At 41.9% G+C, this 22,358-nt stretch overlaps 1 long non-coding RNA gene across 2 annotated transcripts in view; it reads right to left on the bottom strand.

Annotated features, from left to right (window-relative positions):
• The window catches only part of LOC129527392 (uncharacterized), a 124,370-nt gene that overhangs the window by 2,307 nt on the left and 99,705 nt on the right, over positions 1–22,358 (bottom strand). For both annotated transcript variants that reach the window (XR_008672336.2, XR_008672337.2), the window contains exons 2-3: positions 3,729–4,099; positions 3,541–3,625 (exon numbers count right to left, since the gene is read on the bottom strand). This is a non-coding gene — a long non-coding RNA (uncharacterized lncRNA). The remainder of the gene's footprint in view (positions 1–3,540; positions 3,626–3,728; positions 4,100–22,358) is intronic.

Here is a 22,358-nt window from a genome sequence, read left to right as displayed (position 1 = left end):
AATCAGTCATTGATAGATGCTTAGTGGAAAAACTTCCAATTCCCATTTACAGCTCTCAGAGCTAGGATTAAAAACTCCTGGTCATAACCTCATGTGATGAGAAGTTATAGCATGCCCTCATTTTCTACATATCCACGTGCATTTACAATTAGCTTTCAAACTTGCTAGAAGGGAAAGAAGTGGGAATGTGTCCCCCTTAGAGCTACTTTCCTCCCCTTGCTGGGTTTCCAGTTTGTGCATTGTCCAGATGGCCCAGGAGCTTATGATCAAAGTGAAGAGGTCCTGTTTGTCATGAGAATGCTGCTTTGCTGCATCAGGATTCAGTGAAACTGTTCACCGCCTGGAGCCCATGTGGACTCCAGAGGCAGGACGAAGCTCAGAAACCATCACTGAGGTTAGGAAGTGAGCACCAAAGTTGAGGACTGCCCACAGGAGAGGGCCAAAATGCTCCCTTTGGATTTCCAAGTGGTTGCTTCTTGCATCAGTCTTGCTTCTGACCACAATGTGTTCCTGGTCCCTTCTTCCTGGCATTTTGCTGTTTGTGTCCAAGGGAAAGAGTCCTGGACGGCAGTGCTGAGAAGGATGCCTGCCTGCTAAAGCTGATCCCCTGGTGAGCTCTGCAGCCTGTTAAGCAGAGCCTGAAATTCTTTCTCACTGAGTGGTGATTCAGATCACGGAGGGCCCTCCTGTTGTGGATCTGCATTCCAAAAAGATTGTGCCTTTTCCTGAAACTCTGGGACTTATAGAAGATCATGCAGATGACTGGTGTGGTTGCTCCAGCAGATAGATGGCTCTTTCATGGCTTGTGCCTGTTTCTGCCACAGGTAGACCTATGTGCATGGGCTACTAAGGTGCTCCTGCTCCAGGTTGCCATTGAATCATGGCATCCTGGGACCCGTTGCCTAAGCTCCACCACTTCTGAAGGTGGGATGTGTCCTGTTGACCCAGACTCTAAAATTGTGGCTAAGGATGACCAGGCTGTGGCTGTCCCTTTAAGGCAGAACTTCCAGGCCAGTGTCTTATTTTTCTTGTCATCCTAAAGTTTTCCTTTCGACTGAGGCCAGAAACAAGTCTGTGTATGGGAGACCCTCCCTCCTAGAGTTGGTACCATTGACATATGACTCCTAAGTGCCAGAAGAGGTTGAGAGAACTCTCCCATCTGCACAGCCAGGGTGCTATGTGCATCATGACCCTTGGTGCCTGGCTTACACAGCCTGCAGAGGGATCCAAAAAATCACAGGTTGTGGGAGGTGAAGGAAGAGCTGGTACAAATGACAGGTGGCTGCTGACAGAATAGGAGGCAGGAAGAAGATGAGACCTTCCTGGGGTAGTGCACATGTTTTGTTCCAGCCAAACAGTCAGATGAGGTCTTGGTCTTGGACCCGCTGCCAGGGAATTCACAAGCCCACTTCTGCTGTGGCCTGGGAGCTGAGGTCTTTGGTTCTGAAACCAAATGTAAATTTTGGACTCTGAAATGCCTGTCTGTTTAGCCAGTTTCTCTATAATGGTGATTCCAGGAAAGGAATTCTCTTGGAAAATGTTGAGGGTCCTTCTCAAAGGCTTTAATGAGTACACTGGTGTGTGATTGAGTGATGGATGTCCTTTCCTCCTGCCTTCTTATTTGACTTGCACAATAAATATTAACTATGGCAGTTATGGTCATATCGTTCTTTACAACACAAGAAACTTCAAGTCATTCATTGATGACACCAAAGCCTCATTCTCCTACATTAAACATTCTCCTACATTAAACTTCTTGAATCTTCTGTGCCAACTGTCTAGAAAACCTAAACACATGAAATACTACAAATTAGAAATAAATACCTCAATAGGCACCAATTATAAAAGCAAATCCAAGAAGGAACAGAGTATATGAATACACATATAATAAGTAAAGAGATTCAATTAATTAAAAATCTTCACAAAAAGAGAAGCCCAGAGCCACGTGGCTTAACTGGTAAATTCTACTAAACATTTAATGAAGAATTAATGCCAACTCTTTACAAGGCCTTCCAGAAAATATGGGACAGTTATTGAGAACACTTCCCAATTTGTTCTGTGAGGCCAGTATTACCCTGATACTAAAGCCAGAAAAAAGCATCAGAAGTAAATATCAGTATGGATGAATTTCCCTGATGAATACACACAGAGAAATCCTCAAAAAAGCGAAATGAATCAAGAATATATCAAAATGAATGTACACCATGACCAAATGGAATTATTTTACAGATGCAATATTGATCTATCCGATAATCAATCAGTGCCTTACACAAAGTAATAGGATAAAGGAAATTAACAGAAAGAGCCTTTCAACAGACACAGGGAGCATTTGACCAATCCAATATTCATTCACAATCTCCCTGGAAAGGAAGGGTACAAGCAAACTTCCTAAATCTGCTAAAGAGCATCAGTGAAAAACTTACACCTAACGCCATAATAGTAAAATACTGGTTGTTGTGTCTTGACATTTTAGAACAAGGCAAAAATGTTAACATCCAAAGAAATTACGTGAGAGAGAAAAACAAAATCATCAATGTGGGAAAATAAGATGTTAGAATTGTCTATCATTGCAGAGGACATAAGTGAATATAAAAGTTTATTAAAAAAACTCATTAAAACCCACTAAAACCAATACATGAGTTCAGCAAGGTCACAAGATACAAAATCAATATGCAAAGTTCAATTGTACTTTTATGTACTAACAATGATCAACCTGAAAATAAAATTAAAAAAACAATCCATTTGTGTATGTATGAAAAAGAAAGAAATATTTAGGAGTAGATTTAATGAAGTACAATTTTACAGTAAAAAGAAATCTTTGTTAAAAAATTTTAAAACACTGAAAAAAATAGGCATCAATGTTTATTTAGTTAATGTTATTCCATTATCCAGTGTATCCATTTAAACTCCACACAATAAAACAAAATATATTTTAGCATTATTTTAGTGTAATAAATACAGGTTTGTAGAAAACTCATAAAAGGAACTAATTCTACATGTCCAGAATAGCCCATCCTAATTTTTCTATTTTACATCTATTGTAAATCAAACCGATTTTGTTCCATATTTTATAGCGGAACGTAAGATAAAATCCAAATTGTTAAATATGTGAGATTGATTATAAGCCCACCAAGGAGGTTTTTACTCAGTGTGGGAATTCAGAGAGCATGAAGTTGCAAAGACAGAAGCAAATGTTTTTGAATGAATTATGAGGGACAATACTCACAGGAGTGCTTCGCACTTTCATCAACTGACTCATGTCATCTCACTTTAGGAGAAACTGCCTCTAATTTTAGACATTGGTTCGTAGCAAATGCTAAATGAACCAGCACCAAGTTTATATCCAGGAGAACTGCTTACTCTAGAGGATTTTGTCTCCTGGATAATGACATGATTCTGTCTTTCATAGGCTACTCCAAAACTTCTATAATGATGGTAGAGTTTAGTGAAGTGGAGCATCGGCCTGCCATCCCCATGCTCCTGACAAGCAGCAGCAGCTAACCTAAGCACAGTCACATAGGGCATGCCATTGACACCCACCTTGCTGTTGTTCACCTCCACATACTAAGTTGCCATACACTTTGCAGTGGAATTTCACCTTACTACATCTGGTTGGTCAGCAGTCCTGCAGGTAGAAAGAGTTGGTCGGGAGGGCACATTGAGAGAATAGATGGGAGCTCAGAGGCTGCCTAGCTCCCTGCACCCTGCCCACAGGCCACAGTCCTCACCCAGCTGTCCAGCATGCATGTCTGCTGAAGGCTGCTGCACTTGTTCTTCATCACAGAGGTGGGATGAAAGCAGTCTGAGGGCACCACACTCCATGATCAGAGTCTACTTCTGGTGCCATAGCTCCAGGTGGAAGGACATGTAAGCAAAAGACAGGTCCCACCTTCCACATCCAGCCCACACTCCCACCAACTTCCAGGCCCACCTCAATATCCTGATGTGCTGCTCTCCTTAGACCTCTTGCGGTTCTTCAGCCAGGAGATGGAGAGAGTGGGGTTGCTAGGAGCCAGGCAGTGAAAGTTGGTTGTGGTGGCCAGCATGGCTGGCAGTTTCCTGTCCATCCACTGGGGCAAAGTCCAGGAAGGGGTCTCTGCTGGTGGAAGCACACATGAAGGCCATAGCTGAGGCGAGGAACAGAGACCCATCTGACCAGACCCCCGATTCAAGATCACCCTGCCCACCCCGAGTCTCATGTTTTTCTCCTGTGTAGGGAGAGTGTTGACATTTCAAGGACATCTACTTGGGCTGAATGAGGCTCCCAGGAGCTTCAACACAATGTCCCCACCCAGTCATGCTCAGAGCTGGCAATGTGTGCCTTTCTATTCCCTCTGCTTCCCCCAAGTGGCTGCTCCTGCTGAGAGGTTGGGGTTCTTCATCCTGGCCTGAAAGCCTCAAAGAATAATGGAGTCTCGAGGGGATACCCCACCTGCACAGGGAGGCACATGGGGAGGGCCCACCAGGAAGGAGGCCCAGCAGGTAGCCCAGCTAAGTCAGTGAGTCAGGACAGGCATTGGGAGCAGTTTACCAGGAGAAGAAACCCAGCCCCTTGCAGAGCTGGGAGCCTCAGAAGCAGCTGAGAAGCCTTGGTCCACAAGCCTCTGAGCCCATAAGCCACCCCCTGCAGAGCTTCAGGGCCTGGCGGGCACTGGTGAGGATGGCGTCCTGGAGGCTTCGTCTCTTTTTTATCCTGACTTCCAGGGCTGTCACCATTCCCCCTCTCACACCTCAGCTAGTTTTTCTAATTTCTGGGTGCCGGGGTGGGGCTGCCTTCCTGCCTGGACTTGTGGGTAGGCTGAACTGCCTTACCCCCAGGAGAGAGTCACCAGGGGCCCAGGAAAGAGAAAGGAGGCAGCCGCTTCCCCACGGTGACCTCCTTGCCATTCACGTGCAGCGACAGGCCCACCTTTCGGTGGAGGATGCTGAAGCACAGCCGGGAGCTGTGTAGAGAGACACTGCGAAGAGGCACCAATCACAACTCTGAGCTGTCCTCTGGGATTCCAGGGGTGGGAGATGGGGACCCACTGGTGATTAAGACAGCTCAGCAAACTGTGGCACAGGATGTTCCCAGGACTGGGAGACAACAGTGACTCAATGCTGCTCACTTCTAGACTGTGCCTTCTTAAAGTGGCTCTTCAGTTACCCCCAGAGCTTGAGCCCACACCATCCTGGGATGGCTGGGTAGGCAGAGGTGAGCAGGGACTCAGGGGGAGTGCACAAGGGTGTGTGGGCAGGGGCAGAGGCTGTTGAGGCAGGTGAGGGGAAATTTTCATCCTTTCCTGTCTGCTCCTCCTGGGGTCTACTTTCCTCTCTTCCCTCTGCCTCTGGCTCCCTGGCTGGCTCCTCCTCACTTTCTTTCCTGCTCACTCCAGAGGTCTCAGGGGCTCAGCCCACCACCAGTGGTCCCCAAGTTGCAGCTGCCTCTCCCATGTCTATCCCATGAGGACCCTCATCTGCCTGAGCACATCTCTGGGCTCCTCTGAAACCAGAAGCCCCACCTTCCTGACAGACCCCTCCACAACTGGGCAGAGTTCACCTGCCACTGTTCCAGGCCAGAATGACTGGGAATTGTTCCGCTGCTGCTGTTTCACACCCACAGCCAATCCCCCACAAATGCTGTTGGCATCACTTTTACAACCCTCATGGCCACCCTGCCCTCCTGCTGGGCTGTAGCTTTTGTCCCCTCCATCCATCTGCCCCTCAGCAGCCACCTGAGCCCCCAAGCACTGCTGTGCTCACACCTACAGTAGCCACCTCACCCAGAGCCAACATCAAAGTCCCCACAGGCCAATCCTGGCCTCCTCACTGCTCCTGGAACCCCAGGACCCTGTGCCCCAATCTCCCCATCTGCAGCATGTGTGTCTCCTCTGACCCCCAGCCTGCCCCACAGAGCCCAAGACATCCAGAGCCATCTAATAGATATGTAATACATATCAATTACATAATAATTCATGATACATCATATTATATACAAAGTATGATGTCATAATGTACTGTGATGCCATAATACATATGAATTATGATGTCATAATATATTGTGATGTCATAACACATACTGATGATGATGTCACAATATATTGTGACATGATAATGCTTATGAATTTTGATGTCATCATACATGTGCAGTATGATGTCATGATATATTGTGATGTCGTAGTATAAATTATGATGCCATAATATATTATGATGTCATGTTGTGTGTGCATTATGATGTCATAATATATTGTGATGTCATAATACATATGAATTATGATATCATAATATGTTGTAATGTCATAATATATTTATTTATCACATTAATGGTGTAATAACATAAACTTTGTCAGGTAATTTTACAAGAAAATTCAGTGAAATTTTATAACAATATTAACATATAAAGTAGCTTACAATCATGATGAAAAATGAAAGAGCAGCAGGAATCTCACATGGTAGGAGTTGAAACAGGAAAGATCAGGGAGGGATATGCTTCACTTTTAAGCCACCAGATCTCATGAGTACTCACTATGACAAGGACAGCACAGAGCCATGAGAAATCTATCCCCATGATTCAACCATCTACCACCATGCCCCACCTGTAACATTAGGGATTAAAATTCAATATGAGATTTGGAGGAGACATCTAAACTATATTATATGACCATTAGTGTGGGCGAAAGATCACCAAGGTGCCAAGGCAAGAGACTGAAACAAACTGTTTCAGTATAATAAAGAAAATTGTTAGAATAGAATAGTCATAATACAAATTAGATATAGAGATGATCATGGGCAATTATCCATCATTATTATAAACATTATTAATCATTAGATTTTAATATTACTCTTTATTGCATTGCTAATATAACCTAGGAATAACCGGCAGGTATAGGGTCAGGTGCTGAAGGGACATTGTGAGAAGTGACCTAGAAGGCAAGAGGTGAGCCTTCTCTCACGCCCCCATAAGGGCCGCTTGAGGGCTCCTTGGTCAAGTGGTAATGCCAGTGTCTGGGAAGACACTCATTACTTAGCAGACCATGAAAGGGAGTCTCCTTTCCTTGGAGGAGTCAGGGAACACTCTGCTACACCAGCTTCTTGTGAGAGGTTGGGTAAATTATCCAGGCTTTCCCACAGTCATCCAGAGGCCTAAACCCCTCCCTGTGGTGCTGTGCTTCAATGGTCACACTCCTTGTCCACTTTCATGTTCTCCCCATACTTCTGGTTCCTGTTTGAAGTCTGTAGTAGATAATGGTAGAAGGAAGTCTTAAAGTCTTTGTTCTTTCTTATAAGTGCATAGAAGAAAATGCTGACGTATGTTGCCTTCTCTCTGTCTGCTTCGGCTACCTAAGAGGGAAGGGCCCCCTGTCCTGTGATCACGTGACTTGCTTCACCTTGTCAATCACTTAGAAGATTCACCCTTCTTACGCTGCCCCCTTGTCTTGTATGCAATAAATATCAGTGCGTCCAGCTGTTCGGGGTCACTACTGGTCTCTGCGTCTTGGTGGTAGTGGTCCCCCGGGCCCAGCTGCTTTCTCTTTATGTCTTTGTCTTGTGTCTTTATTTCTTACAATCTCTCGTCTCTGCACACAGGGAGAACACCTGCTAAACCCCGTAGGGCTGGACACTACACATTAGAAAAACAGATGAGGCTGGATACGGTGGCTCACGCCTGTAATCCTAGCACTTTGGGAGGCGAAGGCGGGTGGATCACAAGGTCAAGAGATTGAGGCCATCCTGGCTAACACAGTGAAACATGGTCTCTACTAAAAATACAAAAAATTAGCCAGGCATAGTGGCACACACCTGGAGTCACAGATACTCGGGAGACTGAGGCAGGAGAATCACTTAAACCCAGGAAGCAAAGATGTAAGCTGCACTCCAGCCTGGGCAACAGAGCAACAGAGCAACAGAGCAACCAGCACTCCAGCCTTGGCAACAGAGCAAGACTCCGTCTCAAAAAGAAAAGAAAAGAAAAGAAAAACAGATGAAACATTCATGGTTTCTACAGATACTTTCATTCCAGAGTAAACGGATACACAATTGAATTCTGTGGTTAGAAGAGAAAAGGGAGGTGTACGGGGGACTTTGGCTGCATTTGTTCTACTTCCCTTATGCTGTTGTTGTGAGTTCTGATGTCACCACCTGAAGGGCTCTTCATAGACAGAAGAATTATGGCTATTGTTGTGATTATTCCTTTTTCTTTTACCTTAGTAAAAATAAATTTTTTAGCTTCTCATATAATTTTTTTAAAAACCCTAAGAGATTTAGTCAAATTCCTTGTTATTATATGGTATAAAAATTGACAGGGAAATGGCTAAAATATATTAAAATTACACAAACTCTAGGAGTCAAGTTTCTATTGGGCAGTATTAGGAAAGACAGAACTGGAAACACTCCACCATAATAGACATCGAAGGGGGCCAGCCCCTCCACACCTGTGGGTATTTCTTGTCAGGTGGGAGGAGAGACTAAGAAAAGAAATAAGACACTGAAACAAAGTATAGAGAAAGAACAGTGGACCCAGGGGACCGGTGCTCAGCATACAGAGGACTCGCACCAGCGCTGGCCTCTGAGTTCCCTCAGTATTTATTGATCATTATTTTTACTATGTTAGTGATGGGAGTGTAGCAGGGCAACAGGTGGGGAAAGGTCAGCAGGGATTTCCCTGTCTCACCCTGTCTAAAATCTCCTCACTAACCTGGTGATCTCTCTGGCCTTCGCTGTTCATGGCCACCACCTCACCTGAAGCAAGGCTGGTGATCATCCACTCCTCCCTCCCCTTCTCCAGGCTAACCTCAGGTCTTCTCTGCTCCACTGCCATGTTCCCAGGCCAATCCTCTTGCCTATTCACCCACATCAGCGGCCAGACTGTTCCTCAACACACCAGGCATGTTCCCGACCTAGGGGCTTTGCAGCACCTGTTCCTACTGCCTAAAGTGTTTCCCCTAGAAATCTGCATGGCTACCACCCCCAACTTTACTCAGCTTTTCACTCAAATGTTGCCTTCCAAATGAGGCCTCTGTGACCCATGCCCACACTGCCTCTGCCCTGGCACTCCCAATGCCCTTGGCCTACAGGATTCATCATCTTCTAAAAGAATATATAACTTGCTGGCCTGTTGGCTTATTTACTCAGCATTACTGTCTTCAGTCATGAATGTACTCCCCACCAGGGCTTACCTTGTTCCCCAACAGGTCCCAAACACTGACAGCCAGTGCCTGGCAAAGAGAAGCTGCTCTTTACTTTCCTGCTGAGTGTGTTGATCTACAGGAGATGAACAGGCTTCCTCTGGTATTCCAATGACCAGCTCTGTCCCAACCAACACATCCCCTGCACTTCCCGCAAAAAGCACAGTGACATTTCAATAGGACTATATTTGAAATAGTTTATGAATGAAAAGAAAGAACTATTAAAAGGAAAATGATGCAGCACCACAGATGTGAGTAGATCGTCCAGCTGCTTTTCCTACAGAATAAATACTAGATTCTCTCGGGAACGCTCACAGTGCTCTGTCACCTGGATGCAGTCCCATCTCCTCTCCCTTGACCCAGCCTTGCCCAGCCCACACTGCACTGTATATCCAGTCCACCAAACTTCTCTTCCTTCTCCGAGGGTATGGGTATTCTCGCTTCTATGCTGGCTCGTGGTTTTGTTAGTTTCACTGCTGCCTTAGTCATGTGGGGGAATTCCTGACCAATTCATCCTTCTTTTTAATCCCTCAATCCTGATTAGGTAACTTTTCCTCTATCACTTTCAACATTACATTATCAGCTGCAATAGAAGACCCTACACTTCTGACTTGTGGACTCCTGAGGGCAAGGTCTGTGATTATTCCACATGTGTATGGACAACACCTCTGCAGAGGGCCTGGCAGCTGCTAGATGCTCAATAAACCTCTGCCGAAGGCAGCTGCTAAAAGAAAAAAGAAAATCTTACTACGGAAAGTAAAAGATGATCCTCAGGCAAGAAACAAAAAAGTGCGACGGAAGCTCTGTTTCTATCTCTTCAGGGCCGTGCTTCATTATTATTTCCTCATTCTCCAATTCCTCACAAAGCTCTATTTTATAAATGTTTGCAGAGCTTTAAGTTAATCCTAACATTTACTCTCCAGCCCTCAATCTTTAATGACTCCTTCTCTAAAAAAAAAAAAAAGGCAGAAAAAGTAAAGATTTATATAAGTTCAAAAGAAACTTAAAAATCCAGACAAAGACTTATCATCAGCCACGTACGGAATGTGAGTGGATTCTTGCCTAAAAAGCTAGCTCTAGCTGCAAATTTCCTATATTCTCCCAGTGCCACGGGACGGTGACGAGAGGTCTCCCACTCCATGGGGCTCTGCCCACCTCTGCTCACCCACTCCACACCTCCCACCACACTTTTCTAGTGCTTGAAGGAAGTGAAGACAGTAGCCTTTAACATGTTCCATTACAGCAACTGCTTTGGTGTAGTGACTTACAAGGAAGCCTGCAAAGGAGGCATTTAAGAACTGGTTTTATAAGTTCATAGAATAGTTAAGAATCTGAATAATTTTCTTATTCCTTGTATTTGTACTTAGATGTGGCTCCCAAGATAAAGTCACATTGTCTCCTTTATTTTCTTGTTCTTTTTATGCTAAAAAACATTTAGAATATTATATCAACAAAACACACAGACACAAACCCCTTTCCAATTCTCTCAACCAAAACAAATATACAATCATGATAGAAAGTTAGTACGTGAAAGTAGAAGGCTACACTCTTAGGTGATATTAACATCACTCCTGAAACTAATTCTTAGTATTTCAGTTTTCCCATGAGGGAAATGATATGCTATATTCCATAATTTGCAAGCTTTTAATTTTCACAAAGCATCAAGAAGGCAGGCCATAAATAACCCTTCAGCAAACATTTATGAACCATTTACTCAGGCCAGGCACTGTGCTGAGTTTGGGAACAGAAAGATAAATGAGGCGCAAACTTTGTCATTGAGGAACCCATGATATATCTGGGTCTCATAGATGCAAAGCAATAATAACATTAAAATCTGTTTACTGCACAATCAGAAGTATAGGCATATGGTACGCAGAGAAAAAGGACTTTAGCAAGTATGTGTATATATGCTCTGGGAGCCTGGGGCCTCCAGAAAGAGGTGGCATTAAGCTGAGTTTCACTGGATAGGTTGGGAGGAAGGGCTCACAGAGGATACACGGCCTGCAAAGGCACAACATAGTCCCACTTTTAAGAAGAAAAACTGATAACTCACATTTATTTCTCCTACTTAAAAAAGTCATATGGAAATCACTAAAGCAATATAAAATTAAGAAAAATATCAATAGCAGCTCCAGGAAACACAAAAGGGAACACCCAACAAAGGAAAACTAAAGAACTTTTTTGAACACTATAAAGCATGTATGATTGGATCACACAAAAATAATCCATGCTTAGTTAGCATCAACACAACACAGAGGCAGTAACCTTATACGAAGGCACCTTACAAACCCCTAAAAACCTGCAAGCCGTAAGCAGCAACCTGGCTGTACACCACAGCCAGGGAGAAATGGGGCAGCAGAAACTGAGGGGCCACCATGGCAATGCCTGGAGAACACGGCTCACCATGTAATTGGGAGGGTAGGTGTTGTGCCACAGATCGTTTACAGTGGGGTACAAGGGAGGACCACAGTGACAGAGAGGGAATGGGAAGACCAGTCTTGCACCACACCTCCAGGTCTACTCCCCTGCTAGCTACAGCTCTGACTGGACACAGGCTGCCTGTGACCCCAGCCCTAACCAGTGCACGGGCTCTACCAAAAAGAGTAAGGAAGAAGGAGCAGAAGATGGGAAGCAAACCAACACACTTAGGGATTCTATCAAAAACTCCAATAGAGAGTGGCTGTCCACAGTATTCCATCCCTGTGTTGTCTCAGAGAGAATATCAACAACAACAAAATCAACTCCATCCCCACTAACATTTCCATGGGTACCTGCGTAAGGTTTACTAGAGATCCTGCACTTAGGGAAATAAACACATGAAGCATTGAATCTTCCACCACTGCCCCCAGCTGCACTGTCAAATACTCTTTCTCCTAAGAAGAACCTTCAACCACATGCGGGCAGATCCAAGACATTCCTGGTTACTTTCTGACATCACCACTCTAATGCAAGCCAGTCCTATGGCTCAGGGCACGTGGCTTGGGAAGGGCCAGGCTCTCCACTGACTGGGAAGAGAAGCTGAACCTGGTTCTGGGAACACCTCCCTCTTTCTGGTCCTGCTTAACTGCCTGAGGTTACATTTCCTTCTTTTTGGTGATCTCTATTTCTTTGTTTAACAATGCCCAGCTGGGTCGCTAGGTGGCAAATAGACACACGCTAACTCAAGCATACTTTGCTGAAGTTGGATCTGCAAAAGCCTGGGGGTGGAAGGGAAGGCTGTACACTGCACAGTTCCCTGAGGGAGGGAGAAACATGGCTTTGGGATAGCCTCTTCTTCTTTTCTTTTCTTTCTTTCCTTCTTTTCTTCTTCTCCTTCTTCCTTCTCCTTCTCCTTCCTCCTTCCTCTTCTTCCTCCTTCCTCTTCCTTCCTCCTTCCTCTTTCTCCTTCTTCTATAACTTTGGTACCAAGGGACAGCCTCTTCTCACACACTGCCTGCCCTCAACAACTGCTTCAAGCACAGCCAACAACACCACAGCTTACAGTGTCCAGCTGCTGGGGTTTCCTCACTGGGAGTGCATCTTCTGGGTAGTGTACCTTTTTAAGAGACAGGGGGTGGCTATTCCACTGCTGTCCTTTCTCTCCGCCCTGCCATTTCTCTTCCCATTCTCTTCTTCCCTGCTTTAGTAGACTACCTGTATTAGAACTAAGCTCATGTAACAGTGATAGAAAAGCTAGAGAAGTTTAAATAAGATGAAGGTTTATTTCTCTTTCACTTACATAAGTCTGCTGGTAGACAGAAAGGGCTAGTGTAGTATCCTAACAATTACTAGGGACGTTATTTTTTTCTATATATTTCTCCACTCCCTGCATCACATGGCTTCCAACTCTTGGTACAAAATGGTTGGCAGAATTCCTGCCATCACATGCACCTTCCCATCAAGAGGATTCTTTCCCTTCTACTTTATGGATTCTTCTAAGAAGCTGCACACATCATTTCTACCTAAAAGTGATTTCTTAGAAGGGGGTCACATGACCACACTTAGGTATAAGGGGAGCTAAAAAATGTAGTTCTTCATGTCTGAGGACATGTACTCAGACAAAAACTGAGAATTCCACTACTCAGAAGAGAAAAACAGAAACTGACAGAAAACCAACAGTGTTTTCCATACTACCTAAACAGATTTCCAACTAAGGAGTAAGATCCTAGTCTTTTTTTGTTTTTAAAGCACCATCGAATTTTCCAAGTAAGTCTTCTGCTGCCCACCTCACTTAGCTTGGTGAGAGGAGGGAACGGCCATGGTATTTCCTAGTGGGCTGATGATTCTCAGCCCCCTCCTTCTACTCAATGTGGTCTGACAGCCAGGGAGAGGAAGGGATGGGGTAAAGAGGGAAGGTGCTGGCAGATAGCAAAGTTGGTTCTGATAACTGCTTCTTAAGACCTGAGGAAGGAATAGTCTCAGTTATTGATGGTTTTCTTGAGAAAGTGAAGACTGGCTGGGCACAGTGGCTCATGCCTATAATCACAGCACTTTGGGAGGCCAAGGTGGGCGAATCACGAGGTCAGGAGACGGAGACCATCCTGGCCAACATGGTGAAACACCATCTCTAGTAAAAATACAAAAATTAGCCAGGTGTGGTGGCACACGCCTGTGGTCCCAACTACTCAGGAGGCTGAGGTAGGAGATTTGTTTGAACCTGGGAGGTGGAGGCTGCAGTGAGCTGAGATCGCGCCACTGCACTCCAGCCTGGGAGACAGAGTGAGACTCTGTCTCAAAAAAAAAAAAAAATGTGAGGACTTCACATCTCTAAGACCTCTGCTTTGGACAGAAATCATCAGTGTCCAGAAAAGTCCTCCTCAACCCCTGTGGTGGCTTCCTAAAGGGGTCATGATTCTTGTCTGTTCCCAGGAAATACACCTGGAAGGGAAGGCCAACTTTTGGCCTGTGGACCCTAGTGAGGTTCATCTCCACTGGCCAATTTGGTGAGCAGAGACCCCTGGGAGACAGCAAACAGAGACTTCCACAAGTGCATCGAGGGGCACCTGCCAACTACCCACATTGATCAGTTTATACCTCTCTATAAAAACAAGCAGGCTATAAAGGATCAATGAACACTGGAAGAAGACCAAAAATGGGAGAGGAGCCAAGCTGAGTAGGCAGGGGAAACGGCCTTTCCTCTGTATCTTCTGGGAAATGCAAAGATACTGCCTCTCAGAGGCAGTACAAGAAGCCTATGAAGAAGGAAGAGCAAATGAGTACCAAGAAAGAGCTCCAGGAAATGAAAAACCAGTTACTTAGGGAAGCTACTCACTGGAGACCTTAGGCAAACAAATAAACATCGGGGAAGATCAAATCTTGATTTAGAAAATGATCTGAAAGTGACCTTCCAGAATGTAAAGGAAAAATAATGAAAGAACAAATGAGAAACATAAATGTCATATCCAGGAGTTATCATAGCTGTGAAAACAATTGAATGAAAGAGAAAGAATCATCAACCTAATGAAAAACTTCCAAGAGGATAAACAGCCCATGAAATACCAGATAAGAATATTGACAGATCATCTACGCACAAACTCCTGGTAGAGTTTCTAAATAAAATAATGAAAAGAAAGTCACTATGAGCTCCCTAGTAAGAAATAAGGAAAGGAAGGAAAAGGAGGGAAGAAAAGAAGAGGAAGAAAGGGATAGGGAAGGCAATTCTAAATGCTAAAAAGTATAGAGCAATAATTACACAAATCTGAGGAAAAGGATTATAACCCCAGAATGGAAACAAAATATTAAACAGTCAGCCCTTCGTATCCATAGGTTCAGCAGCTGCAGATCCAATCAACCACAATTCAAAATATTCAGAAAAAAATTTTAATAATAATACAAGAATAAAAAGTATTACTTTTTAAAAATACAGTGTACCAATTATTTACATAGCATTTATAATGTATTAGGTATTATAAGGTATCTAAGACAATTTGAAAAATACAGCAGGATGTATATATGCTGTTTACAAACATCACATCATTTTACATAAGCAACTTGGGCATCCATGGATTTTGGTATCCAAGAAGGCTCCTGGAAGCAATCCCCCATAGATGCCAAGGGACAGCTGTATTAAGTGTAAAAATAAAGGAAAACTGTTTTTTTTTAAACAAAAAGACTTAGAAATTATACAACCAATGCAAGATATTACTTGGGAAATACTTCAGCCAAAAAAGTACAAATAGATAAGACATGCAACAAGCAATAAGTAATAAAGATAATAACTCTAATTATCCCAAACCATTTTAAATAATGCAGATAATAGGCCAGGCGCGGTGGCTCATGCCTGTAATCCCAGCACTTTGGGAGGCCAAGGCGGCCAGATCATGAGGTCAGGAGATCGAGACCAGCCTGGCCAACATGGCAAAACCCCATCTGTGCTAAAAATACAAAAATTGGCCGGGAGTGGTGGTGCATGCCTGTAATTCCAGCTACTTGGGAGGCTGAGGCAGGAGAATCACTTGAACCAGGGAGTTGGAGGCTGCAGTGTGCCGAGACTGCACCACTGTACTACAGCCTGGTGACAGAGCAAGACTCTGTCTCAAAAAAAAAAAAAAAAAAAAAAAAGCAGATAATGAATTAACTGCAATTGTTCAGAAAGATATTAAAAGAGAAAAGACATACTGTAAAAACAAGCTGATCTAGTATTTAAAATATAAGTTATTTCTACAAAACCTAGAATTTCAGGTAGAAGATGGCAGACTAGCTTAAAAGTTTGCACAAGATTTCCTTTGATCCTTGGCAAGGATACAGTGGCATGAAGATTTTGCTAGTCTTGGAATTTACAAGTTCAAATATTCTAATGAGGAACAACCAACAACATATAGTTGGAATGAAGAACTCAACTGGAGGTAGAATATAGTTTTAAAAAAATTAGATCCATCAGAGACATCAGAAACATAAAAAAAAATTAAATGAGAACACAAATTTTAAAAACAAACAAAAAGGAATGACAGGAATTAGGACAAGGGTAATATGCTGTGAAAGATAAGGAAATCTCCTCTCCCAATTTTGCTAGATGATATTACTCCCCTTTCTTAAAAATGTAGTTAACACTGACATTCTTATCTGTTGCCATAGTTCACACAGCTGTTCGGTCTTACTTTTTAAAAATACCAGTTTTATTCAGACATAACGATATATATAATATATATATTATACATAATATATATATTATATATATATATATCTTTTTTTTTTTTTTTTTTGAGATGGAGTCTCATTCTGTCGCCCAGGCTGGAGTGCAGTGGCATGATCTCAGCTCACTGCAAGCTCCACTTCCCGGGTTCACGCCATTCTCCTGCCTCAGCCTCCCCAAGTAGCTGGGACTACAGGTGCCCGCCACCATGCCCAGCTAATTTTTTGTATTTTTGGTAGAGATAGGGTTTCACTGTGTTAGCCAGGATGGTCTCCATCTCCTGACTTTGTGATCCACCCGCCTTGGCCTCCCAAAATGCTGGGATTACAGGCGTGAGCCACCACTGCCAGCCAGTATTTACTATATTAACTGGTTTCTACAACTATCACCATAGTCCATTTCAGAGCATTTTAATCATTTCAAAAGAAACTATGTATTCATTAGCAGTCACCTCCCCAAACCCTGTCCCTTCAACCCTCCCCAATCCCTAAAACCCACTCATCTATTTTATGTCTCTATTACCTATTTTGGACATTTCATGTAAATGTGGTCTTTTGTAAGCTACCTCTTTCGATTAGCATAATATTTTTAAGGTTCATCTATATTGGAGCATGTATCACTACTTTATTACCTTAAAAAGAAACTGTCAATCTCACTTGTGTATGAAGTCTCTTTTTTTGTTTTAGTGGTTCTTTGAGAGACAGGGTCTCCCTCTTTTGCTCAGGTTGAAGTGCAGTGGCACAATCATAGCTTACTGCAGCCTGGAACTCATGGGCTCAAGCGGTTCTCCCACCTTAGCCTCCCAAGTAACTGGAACTATAGGCACACACCACCATGCCCAACCTTCATTCCTTTCTAAGAAATACTATTCCTTTGTATACCCAATGTATAATACATTTGTTTATCCATTAACCAGCCGATGGACATTCGGATTGTTTCTATATTTTAGCTGCTGTGAGTAGCACTGCTATAAACATTCTTGTTTAAGTTTTTGTGTGGACCTATGCTTTCATTTCTCTTGGGTAGAGTAGAATTGCTAGATCATCAGGTGGTAGTTCTATGGTTAACAATGTGAAGAACTACAGACTGCTTGCAGAAGTGGCTACACTAATTTACATTTTCATCAGTAGTGTAAGAGGTTTCCAGTTCTCTAATTTCTTCACCAACACCTGTTATGATCTGACTTTTGATTCCACTCATCATAATAGATATGGACTGGTATTTCATTATGGTTTTGATTTGCATTTCCCTAATGACTAATGATGTCAAGCATCTTTTCGCATGCTTATTGGTCATTTGTAAATCTTTTTCGGAGAAATGTTTACTCAGTTCCTTTGCCCACTTTTTAATTGGGTTGTCTTTTTATTACTGAGTTGTAAGAGTTTTTAGATATTCTAAATCTCTATCCCTTATCAGATACATGATTTGCAAATAGCTTCTCTCATTCTGTGGGTTGCCATTCGCTTTCTTCATGGTATCTTTTGAAACACAAAAGTTTCTAATTTTTTTCTTTTAAGAGTTTTATGCCTTTAGCTCTTACATTAGGTTTTTGAAACTGATGCACTGATTTTAAAAACCATACGAAATAGCAAAGGATCCAGAATAACCAGAAAAAGAACAAAGTTGGAGGACTCACACTTCCTAAATTCTAAACTTATAATACAAGCAACAGTAATAAAGGAAGTGCTGTACTGGCATAAGAATAGATGCAGAAATCAATGGACTAGAAACACGAGTCCAGAAAAAACCCACGTGTCTCGGATCGACTGATTTCGACAAGAGTTGCTAGGACCATCCAGTGGGAAAGAGTAGTCTTTTCAACAAATGGTGCACGGACAACTGGAGAGCTACATGTAAAAGAATGAAGTTTGCCCTTACTTCATAGCATATATAAAACTTAACTCAAATGGATCTAAGACCTAAATGTAGCAGTCTCAGTTTTATATTTAAATACATTCACTATTTACCAGCAATTCCTTTTACTGTGGCTTTACTATTCCAATTTTATTTTGCTTCATCAATTTGCTGGCTGAATTATACTCTCAGATGGTTTCCAAGTAGAAGTACATAAGTGCTGAATAACCACAATTGTTTAATATTCGTTTTTAAAAGTTTGTTTTAAAATGGTCTTGAAGGGAAAATTGGATTTATATAAAGTTCTGGAATCACATTTCCTTTGTTCCACCGTCTTCTAAGACCAAGAACTTATTCATTCATTCATTCATTTAACAAACATTGTTGCGTGCCTACCGCATGTCAGACAGTAGTGGCGAAAGACAGTGTCCCTGCCCTCAGGGCTCCTTTATCCTATTGGAAGGAAATAATCAACAAAAGTTATGTATCAGGTGGTGGCAAACACTACAGAGATAAGACAGGATGAATGAGGGATATAGTTAGAGACTGAATTATAAATGTAAACATACTGTCAAAAAATGTGTCAACTTCTATGTTTTTCATAATCCTTTCTTACCTTTACTGTTGAGGATCTTTTAGGAACTAATGTCAAATATTAATCTAATGAAAAGGAATTAATCTGAAGTTGAGGAGTTCTTTCAATGTCACTATTTATTCCTTAAACTGAAAATATGCTTCTATGAAATCCGACCCTGTGCTAATTTCAAGAACTTAAATATTGAAGAAGGTTCTAGGGCATACAGCTCCATTTCATAATAATTTCAAACCACATCAGAGATAAGCATGATAGACTTCTGAGCTGAAAATCCATGCATGAGACAACTTTTTAAAAACACTGTAACAGAAATCACAAATACTACCCCTAGAAATAAATTCAACATCTACTGTTAAATCTCTAGTACCTTCAAAGTGTTACACCTGTAAAAAAATCCCATACTTAATAGAGTATTCTTATCTTCACAAATTAGATGTACTTTAAAATCATGCCAGAAATATCTACCACTCTTACATGGGTGTGGAAAAGTTCTTGTGGACAGGTTATTTTGAAAATTTGAGCTTTTATAAACCTATTTTCCAACTACCAAAAGTCAGAAAAAAAAATACATTTAACACGAAGAATCCCTGTTTGAACATATAGAACACTGGCTACCACAAGATCATCTTCTATAATAGAGTACCTGATAATAAAGTACATGTTACCTAAGCTAACATACTTGTAAAAGAGTGTCAGAGTGAAAATCAGATTCCATATATGGAATAATTTACTCCTTAGTCATAATTAATCTAGATACAGAGAAAAACTTGATGACAATGTTGCTAATGGATGATAATGAGCAGGAGGATGATGATACCATATATTTATGTGGCATCAGGATCCCACTGAGGTTGGGAATGTTACCTTATTAATATCCTTTGTATCTCTTTGAGGTAAGGAGAGACCACGTATTTCAATTTTGCAAATTAAGAAACCATAAATAAAATAATTTACTTAAAATTCCAACAAATCAAAGCACTGCCAAGCGAAATGACTAGTGTAAACAATCTGCCCATTAAACCATAAATTTAGCAAGCACTTGTCACTTATACCCCACCCACTCCCCAAAAGAATCTGTGACAAAAATTAAAGCAGAAATGTCCAAGTGGCAGCACCAGCATCAAATTCCAAAGGGATTACCTAGAGTAAGACTTGCTACGACTGAAGAGCTGCACAGGACCTACCAATTTCCTTAATCATAAAGTATTTGCCTTACAATCTCAAATCAGTTAAATTGGAGTACAAAACAGTTAAATTTGGAGTAGCAAATTCTTGTGTTTTGAAACAACTTGCTGTGCAATAAGGAAGGACAAAATCATCTCAGAACTAAATTGACACCTTTCAAAGGTCAAGGAAACAACTGCCCTGAGCTAGGGTCAGGGCCATTAAGTTACTACTGCACCAAACTCCTGTTTATTATGTCCCTTTTTCAATGCTATCTTTGCCCAAGACAGCTATTTTGCACTAAATTTCTGGTAAAGATCCAATGTAGGTAATTATATTCTGGCATTAGACATCTACCACACATTAAATTAAGATTGATATCATGTTCACATAGCATCCTGAACTATATGCCACAGAGTTAAAATCTTCCATGGCTATGATTCAGCTTGTGACAAGGCTCTTCTTCTCCTTGAAATATACAAAATAGTCAGAGATCAATGAAATAATAAGTCATCTGGACATATATCTCTACATTTAAAATTATTTATTCAAGCTTTTAGAGTATGTCCATTGCCAAATGGCTCTAGGGCAAGCCCTTCCATTAGACTGACAATTTGAAAGTACTTATTGGTCATACAACACCTACTGCCTAAAAGGAGTGATACAGATTTAAAGCAGCATAGTCTTTAAAGGACTTTTTCTGGATATAGCGCTTTGTGGAGATCATGACCTATGGAGGCCATCAAGACGCCGCTATTTATTATCCCTCACCATGAAATAGCTACCTATTACTATTAATATTTCAAAACAACGCAAAATTCGAGAGTAAAATGTAGCCATTTTTTGAATTTTACAACTCACTTAGTAATTTACTATGATATTAACTAATTTTAAAAACATTAAAGGTATTTCTCCTCAAGTCCTTCCAGATGATACCAGATATTATACCTGGGAAGTCTGACAGCTCATAGTTGCTTAACACAGGGGAACTTGATACAAAGACACATCCCCTGGGCTTGGCTCAATATTCTTACTGACAGAAGCCTTCTGAACTATCACTGAACTTAGCAGGTGATACCACAACTTGAGACTTCTGGAAACAGGAAAGAAATCCTGAACACTTCATCCAATGACATTTCCCAAAATTGTGTGAGGAGACAGCAGAAGTGATCAAAATAAGGACTGTGGGATACAGGAGCAAGGAGTACAAAGACAGGCCCTAATTTTAAGAAAGCTTTCAGTGGGTTTCTGATGTTTGGATTTAATAATGCTCGTTAGAAAATTATTTGAGCGAATGTTTGACGTTAGCGGCTGAAATCTATAAAATACAGCAACTGGAATTAAACTAATAAAATCTTACACAGTATCAATCCATAGATTTAATAACCAGATAAGGGTGATTTGCAATGAGTATATAGACAGTTTATAGGTAAGTCAGAGCTTCTCAAGTACTTAAGAAGTACTTAAGGGTGCTTATAAACAAAGTCCTGTTGTAAGTAGTTCAAACATTCTTGCTAAAATCTTGTTTGCACTATTAGTTTGCTTAGTGGAACTTTTTTCAGAGACTGTTATTGTGAGTTTTAATAAGGCTTGTGTCTGGAATAGCTCAAGTCCTTACTCAATGGGGCCTGGATTAATAAGGTTTTAAATTACCTCAAAATACAACGCCTCATGCAATATGTTAAGTATCACTAGGATTCAGGGAATTCAACTGTATGGTCCAAGCTAGAGGTAAGAAAATCCTAGTCGAAGCCAGTGCATAATGGCCATTTACCCCTCAGGAAACAATTGCCGCTTTATGATTTCGACTCTTTCAGGGGAAAGCAGAGACAAATTTATGTGTCTTGGAATGGACAGAGACTGGAGTTACATCCTAAATCAACTGGCATTTTGACACGTAAAATCTACTTTAACAGTTTTCGTTTCTGTTGGCTCATTTTCCATCAGAAATCTTGGTACAGCAGAAAAAAGTCTAGACCCCATAGTCTGTCACTCGACTCACTCTATCAAGACCAATATCTTACCTTCTTGATCTTCCATTAATCCAGTACAACCTACCCATCTGTCTTCTCCACTTCTACACCCAGTGTGTTCGACCTCAAAGAGAAAACCACAGAGGTCTGCCAACTGGCACACACCTCAGATATCCAGCTTCCAGACTCAGCTAGACCCTCCAGACCACCTGGGACAGGTGACAGCATTTGACTCAAGGAGGCTGTGCCATGCTTCTTGAAATATGTTCCCTTCCCTTGGTCTTTATACATCACCAACTCCTAATTCTCCTGCTACTTTTCTAATCACTCCTAACCAGGCTCTTTTCACTCAACACCCTTGACACTTGATGTTCCCAATGTCTGTCTCTTTCCCCCACAGAACTCATTTTGTCAGACTGATTTCCTCACAGTCACCTACCATTTGATACACTAATGACCTCCAAATCCTCATTTCTAATTCAATCACCTTCTGAGTT

Source organism: Gorilla gorilla, chromosome 18 (assembly GCF_029281585.2).
Source record: "Gorilla gorilla gorilla isolate KB3781 chromosome 18, NHGRI_mGorGor1-v2.1_pri, whole genome shotgun sequence".
In the NCBI taxonomy this organism is placed as follows: Eukaryota; Metazoa; Chordata; class Mammalia; order Primates; family Hominidae; genus Gorilla; species Gorilla gorilla.
Note: the sequence above shows the minus strand (reverse complement) of the source record. Positions and strands in the feature narration are given on the sequence as shown.